The 10,937-nt window shown below is 49.6% G+C and overlaps 1 long non-coding RNA gene across 1 annotated transcript; it reads left to right on the top strand.

Annotated features, from left to right (window-relative positions):
* Positions 1-4,183: 4,183 nt before the first annotated feature.
* On the top strand, positions 4,184-10,551 carry LOC146894150 (uncharacterized). The gene is made up of 2 exons (XR_015002245.2): positions 4,184-4,428; positions 6,079-10,551. It is a non-coding gene; the product is annotated as an uncharacterized LOC146894150 (long non-coding RNA).
* Positions 10,552-10,937: the final 386 nt, after the last annotated feature.

Genomic DNA, 10,937 nt, shown 5'->3' with positions numbered 1-10,937 from the left:
GCCTCTGAGAAAGTTCTAGAAGAAAACACAGCAGAGTTCTGTTAGACACAGAGAAAGTTCACATGGAACTTGAGTCAATCAAAGGCCCAGGAGAAGCAGGAGGAGGACGTGGGGAGGGGCTGAAGACCATCAGGGCACAAACAGCGGGCAAGAGACCAAGAGGTAGTAAGGTCCCAGGCTGGCAAGTTCTGAGCCCCCAGCCTTTGTGTCTGAAAGGACAAGGGAGAAGAAGGCACTCAGATGATTCCCCAAGGAAGGTAGGGACAGGCTGGGAAACCCTACAGCAGCGGTTCTCAGCCTTCCTAAAGTTGCGACCCTTTAATACAGCTCCTCATGCTGTGCTGACACCCACCATAAAATCATGCCATCACTACTTCATAACTGCAATCTTGTTCCTCTTATGGATCATAATGTAAATATCTGATATGCAGGATATCTGATATGTGACCACCAAAGGGGTCATATCCCACAGGTTTGGAACCCCTACCCTAGAGGGAGGGACTAGAGACACATGGATTTTTGTGCCTTTTATAGTGGATCCAATGACTGATTGCTCCAAGTTATTCATATCTCCTTTTATACAGAAAGGAGCTGAGCTGTGGCTAGCGGCTCACTGGTAGATATGCACCTGGGAACACAGGGCTTGGGAGAAAATTGGAATCAATCTTGGGAGTCTGGCAGCAGAGCTTAGGCCTCTCCAGGGGAATTTATCTCCAAAGCCATGGCCATACTGAGCCTCTGCCTACTTGACTGTCCTCAGTCCTTCGAGGCTTTGGTCTCAAGCCCAGCTCACTGCTTCCCTTTCCTCCAGCACCCCTATCTCTCATCCCCTGGGCAGCCTGAACCACACCCTCTCAGGGACTATCCTTTGCTGGTCGCAGTATCTCCCAGCCATTTATTTCCCTTGTAAAGATCATGATTCTTCCCATATTCTTGAACCCCTATATTATGTGTTTAGCCATGCTCTCCAAATCAATTCTCTATTTAAATATATTTACCTAAAAGAAAATCATAAAGTAGAGAGCCAATATCTTTCTAGCTGACTTTAATGTAAGTAAGAATCGGTTCAAATGTAGACAGCTTGTCCATGTCCCCGCCCCCATTCCTGTATTTAGGAATAGTCCTTCACAACAGTGTTTAGTATTGTCCCTTTAAAAAATAACATTTCATTGATAGTATAAGCAAAAGAAAATTGACTCACATGATAGAGGAATGCTGAAGAGATTGTTTGTTTGTATGTGTGTGTGTGTTTCAGTATAGAGAAGAAATCCCTGAAAAATCTATGTCAGGTCCCAGAGAAGGTTCCGAAGACTTCTCCTCATAGATTCTAGCCTTCAGAAGAGTCTCTAGGTTGATTACCACCTGGCATCTGCAGTGACATTAGTAGTTTCTCCAAAGTTGTGCCTTTGTGGAGGCTTTTGCTTGCATTGGGGTTTTTGGGGTTTTGAAACAGGAACTCACCTGTCATGCAGGCTGACCCTGAAACCCAAAAGATCCTCCTACCTCGGTTATCCTTGAGTTGGGATTATAGGCATGAGCCCCCATTGCAGCTCACTTTCATGTGTGTGTTTGCATTTGTATGTGTGTGTAGTGTGTATGCGCATGTTCGTGTGGGGTGTGTGTGTGTGTGTGTATGTATGTATTTAAGTGCCAAATGTTGACCACTGCCCTTCTTACATGGTTGCTCTCCACGTTATACACCGAGACAGGATCCCTCCTCGAATCTCGAGCTACTGATTCAGGTACTCTAGCTAGTCAGCTAACTCCAAGGATCCCCGTGTTTGCCTTCTGAGGGCTGGAATTACAGGCAGGCCTCCAGGCCCTCTAAACATTTACCTGAGCGCTGGGGGTTCAAATTCCAGCCCCCACATTTGTACACAAATGTGTAGCACTTTGCCCACTGAGCTTCCTCCCCAGGCCCTCACTTGTGCCTGGACCCAAATTTTCAGTGGGCAGCCTATATGTTTGTTGTAAACTATCTTTTTTTTAGTCAGTCCCGCATCACATAACAAACGCCAGAACGGATGGCTATAAAGAGGGCTTAGTTTGGGCTCAGGCTTACATGGGTCTCTGTCCGTGGCCAGCTGGCCCTGCTGCTTTGAGGGAGGGTTTCACATCACGGTGATAGCACCCGGTGGAACAAAACTGCCCACGCTGTAGAAGTCAAAGAGTGCCACTCCCTTTCCAGGGCACATCTCCAAGGACCTAAAGACTTCCTGTCAGGCTCACCAGCACCAATCTGGAGGCCTTTAACAGATGGCCTCTGGGGACATGCAGAGCCAAAGAACTGTGATGTCCATTAAGCCTGGGGTGCTGGCTTTGTTTTCAGCCACCAGATGAGTCCTTGGGACTAGATGGACATACCAAGTTCCGTCTTCTGATGTCAGGGGGCTGTCGCAAGTCCTACTAGATGGAGTCCATTTCTTAAATATTAAATTAATTAAAAATTAATTATTTATTGTTATATGTATGTTTGTCTGCGTGTATGTGCATGTATGCTTGTCTGTATTTATGTACAGTGCCCATGGAAGCCAGAAGAGAGCATCAGATCCCCTGGAACTGGAGTTGCAGATGGTTATAAGTGTGGGTGTTGGGATTGAACCCTCATCCTCTGAATGTGCAACCAGTGCTCTTAACCACTGAGCCATGGCTGCAACTCTGACAGAGTCCACTTTTAATACAGAGACATGTTTGTGTTTATTGACACAGAGAAATTTGTACTGCTTTTCTAAACAGATCACTTATTTTTTGCTTTATTGTTTCGACCTTTTTTGTACTTACTCTGCTCTCTTCCCTCCTAGATTATATATATTTTCAGAGAAATACACTCTGAATGTTTTTGTGGTTTCATGTTGCTTTGAATCTTTAATCCATCTGAACAAGAAACAGGAATCTAGCTTTATTTCATTTCAGGGACTAGTCATTTGCTCAGTTTTTCCCACTTTGGTCCTGAGTCTGGAACCCAGGACCTCACAGGAGCTGGGCAAGCGCTCAGTCACCGCTGCACCCCCAGCCCCAACCCAAGTGGATTATTGGACAAAAGCCTAGAACGTCCTTAGCAGACTTGAAAGGTCATCTTTTCCCGTGTTAATATTTGTACTTCAGGCTGACACACACATTTCCTATTCTGTTCTTGTGTCCATATCCGGATTTCAGTGTCCAAAAGATTTTAGCTTTAATGTCTGATAAGATCATTCGGGCTTAGTTTCCTCGTCAAATTCTTCTTGCTGGAAAATGGGCATCTTTTCCTGCTGGGTGTCTCTCGACCCCAGGCCCTGTTTCTCTGTTTGCTAAGTGACCCTGTGTTGTTTTTTTTTCCCCTTCAGGTAAGAGCGGTGTGTGTTTCCTTGCCTAGCTCACTCCCAGAAACTTCTCATCCCTTGCTGAATCGTGAATGGGATCTTTTTTACCCCTGGTATATTTTGTTACAACTATTTTGGGGTATTTGGCAAGCCACAGGGTTTGTGTGTTTGTTTTGTAACTGGCCACCTAACTGAACTCGCTCTTCAGCTGGGAGGGCTCCTTTCCCTGTGGCTTTCCTTGAATGTCTTATTTCTGTGTCCTTTTGAGGCAGTAGCGGTTTTTTGGGGTTTTTTTTGGAGAAGCTAGGGGGAGGGGAGGCTGACTGACCCTCCCCACTCCTAGTCCTCCTGCCGCAGCCCGGGAAAGAGATACTTCACCCTCTGTGAGCATTCAGGGATCCATCTCCAAGCAAAATATTTTTTTGTGAAGGAGCTTGCTTTACGTCAGTTGGTATTTTGGTCAGGAGTTACAGAATGTACTTCATATCGAGTTGAAAACACACAGCGTTTAAAACCAAGCCTTCCCAGTGAGTCCAGCCCCAAGAGTGTTGCTTTTCTCACACCTTGGACACGTAGGAAAATGTGTGCTCAGAGAGATGGCTGGGTGCCCGTCTGGGGAAAGTGCCAAGCTGGGTGAATGCTACAGGCAGGGGCTCGGCTTGTTCTTGTTTGCTGGACTTTGAATAGCTGTTAAGAGTCCCTTCCAGAGCCTGTGGGCACCGCAGGCCTGTAGGGCCCAAGTCTGGGCAGCTGCTAGCTTTACATAAGGGGACTCTGTGATTCGGGGAACTGTGTGAATCTGCCCATTGCGTACATGGGCAGCAAGCTGTGTTTGGGAATCTCATTTATGATCCAGGTAGCCCTGTGCCAAAGGTGTGGCTTTGAGAATTGTGGTGCTATGTATTCAAAGTGACGTCATCAGGCTTTGGGGACAGCACTTGCATTTGGATTCAGAACAGACTCACATATCTCAGGGTCCCTTTCCTGTCTTAACTGAGAATTGATGAGGACCTGGTTGAGATAGAACAGCTATGTAGACAAGGCTGGCTTCTCATAGAGACCAGGCTGGCCTCCCATAGATCCATCAGCCTGTCGTCTCTGCCTCCTGAGTGCCGGGATTAAATAGGTAGGTGAAATATTTTTAAATGTGAGTTACGCTTGCTACTACTCCACGTATTTGAAATTACAATGGGTCTGTGGCGTGCGTTTAGATTTGGGATGATGGGAATACTAACAGGTTAAACTTCAAGGTCACCACCATAGTGTCCCTAAGTTAGCACATAGCGCGTTCCGTTTTGAACAACTTTGTGTGGGACGTTTTGAACAACTTTGTGTGGGATGTCTTTAGGAAACACACGTTATCTGTAGGCAATTTGATTTTATCAGTGTTGTTGAAGCTTCTGCTTTTCAGCCAGCAGGAAATTTGAACTGGACCCAGGGTGAGGAGCCCCCTTCCTTCCCATGTCCTCTTAATTTTTTGTCTTCTCTTCTGCCCTGGTACTGGGCATGGAAGAAGAATGACCGCCTGGACTTTGTCTTCCAGAGTCTATGATTGTTCATAGAGTAGTGACAGTCCTACCCTGCTTGTTTCTGTTACCTGTACAGAGGCAGCCCTGGCTATCCTGACTGCCCTGGTCTCCCTGGGTCTACTACAGTCTGACCTTTGTCCCAGCCACTGCTGTGGGAGTACCTTGGCATCAGGAAACCCAGGTTTGCCTTCTAGAGACCCCAAGTCTCCGGCTGTTCACCCTGTCCTTAGGAGAGGGTTAACTCCAGTTGGTAGCAGATGCCCCGGGGGCAAGCTCAGGAGATGGCCAACTCCAGACTGCTCTGCACACAGCTCGCGTGCTCCTTGCATTTCAGCCACTGGGGTCTGTGCCAGGGCGAACAGAATACACAGCCTGAAGCCGCAAGAAGCCCTTCTTTCTTATTCCCCCTTAATAACTAACCCGGGCTTTGCCCCCTCCCTTTCGGGGACTGTTATGAATGGAATGTACAAATTCCAGCCTGTGAGCTTCAGGCCAGGAATGCAGGCCCTGGCGACCTCCCCACCCAGGGCTGCCCTTCAGCCCTTCAGCCTGGAATTGGAGAGCCAGTTGCTGCTCTTTTGGTCTGTCAGACACTTGAGGGACTAAACCGTGGGAGATTCAGCAGGCAGGCACCTGGCAGAGAGGGGAGCTAGGCCAGGAGTCCACATAGCATCAGGGCAGGCCTGGGCCGTAGACCATTTACAGCGGTGCCCCATCAGAGAACAAGAAAGCACACAGAGCCTCATATCCATATCTAGGAACACTGCTGGTGATACACACAGACACTCACGAACACACCAACATTTCTTCACAAACATTTGCATTTGCCGGAGTTGATACGCAGAACTGTGTACTCACTTAACCAGAGAAACACATCACACACGCTCTAATGGTACAGCGGGGTTCACACCTAGTACAGGCTGTGGACCGACATCATGGGGCTGGGGGTGAGGTGTCCATGTGGGTACCCACAAGAATGCATTGCAGCAAACCCTCTAAAACACAGCATGGATCTCCGTAGATACACAGACGGTCTAATGTGATGGAGAGAAAATGACAGCCTTGCCTCCCCGGGAAGATTGATGTCGAGCCCTCTCTCTGGCATGACACTGGGCACCCAGCCTGACCTCTCAGATCTGAGCTTTTTGCTGATGGCATGGGCTGGAGGAGCTGCTCAGAGAGCGCTGGTGGTGCGGCCACAGGCTCCTTCCTCAGGTCCTTGGTTTGTGTGTCTGCTTGTCTCGTAGACTGGAAATCGTTGCCTGGAGTAGCAGAGTGACAGCAGAGACCCTGGGTCTGACGGGCAGGGCTGGCCTTCTCCTTCCCGGCTCCTGACTAAGGATGGCTGCTGGCCAGCCCCGGTGCCCGTGCCAGTTCAGCGTCTCTACAGCATACTCCCTGTGGACACCGTGTTCTCCCGCAAGATACGGGGTAAACACAGGCCTCCTGGCCCCACGGGAGTCAGGGCATCCTGCCAGGCCTTTCACCTACCCACTCGTCCATTCATTCATTCGTTCCTCTAGGAATTCTTTGCTGAGAGCCTCTGATAGGCCAGATGCTGCAGGTACAGCTGTGAGTCAAGACGGTTGGCCCTCCACTGGCATCCGGCTCACAGATACACTGTATTTTGGCATTGCAGCGATTCCGAAACTTTTTATTTCATACAAAGATCCTGACTTCCATCTTTTGATTCCCTGCCTGGGCTGGAGCTTGAACGGTGGGCTTCCTTCTGTGCTCACCTTCTCCTACTGCGCTGTGGCTCCAGCCCTCTCTTTTCTTTCTTTTTGAAAACGGGTATGTGAGTTCACGCCTTCTCGCTCCTCAGAAGTTCACGTGGCTGACCCCAGGAGCCTCCTCTCCCACCAGCCTCTGACTCACCCCTCCCCAGCCGCTTCAGGGCAGTTCAGTGTTGGAAGTCCTTGCCGGAGGAAGCACATGAATTCCTTCTGGAAGCCTCTCCTGCCCACATCACTCTTCCCTTGACACAGAACTTCAAGGTTTCTTGAAATGGAATGGGAGAAAAGCTGATTGAGTGAAAAGGTAGAAGCCTCCTGACTTCCTCATAAATGAGCACAGATGAATTATCTCCGATGCTGAGCCTGGGATGCCCAGAGAAGCCACTCAGTCTCCGTGCCCCTGGAGAGAGACCTGTTGCCAACTGCCCAGCAGGCTTTGAAGTTAAATGGAAGAAAATTTGCAGCCACAAAGCGCAGAATCCTCACCCTCTTCACTGAGGTCACTAGTGGCCTCCTCTTAACATTTTCCTGCCATCCTTGTCTCTTCTATTGGGCATCCAGTTGCTGGATTAGGTCCAGCTCTCTGCTGGACCCAGGCACACTCCCTTCAGCCTTCAGTCCACCTTTCTTGGGTCTCCTGAGTTAGGCTAGGATAGTTGTCTCTTGTAATCTGTCTCTGCACAGATTATCTGTGAGTGTATTTTCAGAAATAAGGTCAAAGGTTATACAGCATGTTAGGGCAAATCCAGAGTGCTAAGTAGAGGGACCAGAACGTATTCTAAAAGAGGTAGGTACAGGTAAGCCGAGGCTGCTCTCAGAAAGGAGGAACTCCTGGGAATTGTAGGAGAGGACCTGGTACATCCTCTAAAGTGCATTGTGATCCAGGCCCTGTGAAATCTGTGTCAACCAACACCCCACCCTTCTGTCTCCTCTCTGCTCCCAAAGCCTGCCCATGTATGGCCTGATTTTACAAAGTTCACACCTAACTAACACCTTCAGAGGACAGCCATGGATACAGTCTGTGTTCATGGGTTCTGTATCCACAGACTCCACAAACCAGACACTGAAAATATTGAGGGGAAATTGCAAAGGATTTTAACATTATCCTTACCCTGTAACTAATCTAGCAGAGAAAGTGTTTGTACAACATACACGTTACCCAGAGAGGATATAAAGTGCACAGGAGGGTGTACAAACCCTGGGCAAACACCACACGCAGGACCCAGCCTTCCGCCCTGGGACCGTCCCCAGCACATACAGAAATATGTCAGTTTAAAGTATCATTACCTACACTTCCCCCCCCCCCCGACTTTGCAGTTGGCGGGAGGCGGAGTTCACACATGCCTTGATGCAGGTGCAAGGGTCAGAAGTCAGAAGTTGTTGTCTCCTCCCATTATGTTGGTCTGTGGGATTGATCTCAGGTCATTAGGCTTGGTGGCAAGCACCTTTACTGGCAGAGCCTTCTCGCCAGTTCTATTGGCTCTCCTTTTGAGGTGAACAGATGCTACCTGGGACAGGCTACCTGGGACACGCCCGCCCCCCCCAAGCACCAATGACATCTTGGTTGGCTGGTGTTGGCCCTTCTCTCCTTGGGAGGCAGTTCTGACCCTAGGATGAACTCCAGGCTCCCTCTGGCAACACCTTCTCCTCTGCCCAGCACTCAGGGACAAAAGCTCCACTTGAAGATGACAGGTCCCAGCAACTGAATCCCAGGCCTCTAAGCCGCATTCTCTAAGCCTCTCCTCCATGACAGAAGACCAGCAATGGGCCTACCCTTTGCAAGCTGGTGCCCTAGGGGATGACAGGGCCTCCAAAGAAGGAGTAGCATGCCTCTGAGATGAGCCATGTCCCTGCATCTCCAGCCTGTGAGATTGGCACCACTGCTGTAGCCTCCTCCCTCCTTTCCAAAGTCACTGGGTAGATTGTGTGAGCCTAGAGTCAGGGAGATGCAGTCTGGGGGTTTTCCCACGCTCCTTGCCCCTGGAAGGTCCTCAGTGAGTCAGGACTCGTTCAAGATAAGGAGAGGTGGAGAGAGAAAGCTCTATCATGGGTCCCCTTAGGATACAGGTATGCTGGAAACAAGAACCACCGGGGTATGCAAGCTTTTCCAAAACTGCCCAGTCTGAGTGGGGAGCTGACTAGGAGCTTCTCAGGAGGGGCAACTTCTTCTACCAAGCACCCCGTGATTTCAGCGTGTGGAGGCGAAAGCTCCTCCCCTCTGCGGGATGGAGGGCACAGTCCTCTGTGAGAGGAGATGGGGTGGGGGTGTGAAATCGGAGAAAGTCCAGCTGAAGCAAAGCAGCCAGGAACATGGAGGTCTTTCCAAGGACCTCAAACTATGTGGAGGATAAACCAGTTTCTTCCCCTTCAAACCGTTTGCTAAACTTCTGCTATTTCCTGGCGCTTTATATCACTGGGGTTGAGTTTTGCTTGGGGTTTGGTAAAACTTTGACTTCTTCCAGATCCGGCCTGTGTGTGGTGCCAGGCTGAACCCAGGCCTAGTCTGCCCAGCTGACCTGGGCACGGTCACCCTGGCCACCATTTACATGAAATCCGGCCACTTATATGCTTTGTGACTTTGGATCCCTTCCCCACCCTCTCTGAGCCTCAGCTTCCAGTTGAGAGCACATTGGTTACTTGTGTCTGCACCGTGGTTTAGGGTGTCCCTGCATGTAGTGCTTCTCCTGGAGTTGGGGCCTAGTGGAAGGACGTCCATCAGTGACAGTGTCCTGGAGGCTCCACCGTGATGTGAGTACGGGGGCCATCACATAGGGCTGCAGTGCTCTGTCCCCTCAGCACAGGCCCGGAATGGCACAGCTGTGGAACCATGCATTGAAACCTCCAAAACTCAGAGCCAGAATAAACCTTCCTCGCCTTACAGCCCCCCAAAGGTCCCTCCCCCTTACAGCTCCCCCTTACAGCCTAAACAAACCCCCCCTTACTGCCCCCCCAAAGCCCCCTCTTACAGCTCAAACAAGCTTCTCCCCTGTACTTCTTATCAGGTATATGGTCACAGCAATGAAAAAGGTAACAGAAAAAACACTTTACAGGCTATTAAATCAGATTAACAGAAATTCAGTGGCTTAAACAATACAAACTTAACTCTTATGCAGTTCTGGGATTGGCAGTGTGCAGCGGCAGAAATTAAATTATTAGAGCACGGCCCCTCCCTCCATCTTCAAAGCCAGTTGTGATCAGTTAAGCCTCACCCCAGATCGGTCCCACTGACTGGCTGCGGTCTCTGGGCCCACCCAGGTAACCTAGACAATCCTAAGGTCCCCTGACTAGCAGCTGTGACCTTACCTTGGGCTTCCTTTGTCATGTAGCAAACCTATTCCCTGGGTTGGATTAGGACACCTTGAGCTGTCCTCCACAGGAGTGAAAAGTTTTGTTTTGTTTTGTTTTTCATGCAAAAGAGCAGAGCCACAGTTCAGACGGGGTGGGCAGAAGAGGTCACCCTCACAGAGAGAAAGTGTGGAAAGTATTCATGGTTCCCAGGGGCCAGAGGTCCGCTGAGAATGGCTGCCAGTGGTGGGACTCACCTGTGTGCTGGGGAAGCCAGCTAAGATGCAGGTTGAAGGAGAGTGGGCCCAGGTCAGCTTGAGATGGGAAGGTTAGTTGGAGAATAAATCACTAAAATTGTGTGTGCACTTTTATGGCTTCGGATTCACCCTTGTTGTATACAGTTACCAAAGAGCTGAGCTTTTTAAAGGATTTATTTTTAAAAATTTTATGTGTGTGAGTGTTTTGACTGCATGTATGTCCCTTTACGCGTGTACTTGCAGTGCCCACAAAGGCCAGAAGAGGGCATCAGATCCCCTGGAACTGGAATTACAGACCATTGTTAGCCACCATGTGTGTGTTGGGGATTGAATTTAGGTCCTCTGGGAGGGCAGCCAGTGCTCTTAACTGCTGAGATAACTCTCCAGCCCTCAAGTGTTGAGTTCTTATATAAAAACTGTCATTTCAATTTGATCATCTTCATTTCCGTGGTCCTGAGCTTCACTTCTAAAGTAAGTCTGAATGGGTCCCCATGCCAACGGCCAAGGTACACCAGTAACCCTGAGGTTACCCTGCTCAGACAGGAGTCCAAGTTCAACTTGTCTCTCTGGTAGGGCAGTAAAAGGCCTGGGACCCCGTGCTCGGAAAAGGGCTGGTCAAAGCTTTCCTACGACTGGTGGTCTAGATTGAACAGACAGATGGGAGAGACGGGAAGGAGGAGGCAGAGCAGCCGCCTGCTGGGAGCGGTCAGTCTTAAGCTTTAGCTCTGGCAGGGGTGGGGGGGCGTCTCTGCAGGTGAGCACCCTTCACACCTCACAGTCCTGCCAGAGGACAGGTCCTTGAGAGGCAACCGAAATCTCTGAGATGTG

Source organism: Myodes glareolus, chromosome 6 (assembly GCF_982192425.1).
Source record: "Myodes glareolus chromosome 6, mMyoGla1.1, whole genome shotgun sequence".
Classification (NCBI taxonomy): domain Eukaryota; kingdom Metazoa; phylum Chordata; class Mammalia; order Rodentia; family Cricetidae; genus Myodes; species Myodes glareolus.
Note: the sequence above shows the minus strand (reverse complement) of the source record. Positions and strands in the feature narration are given on the sequence as shown.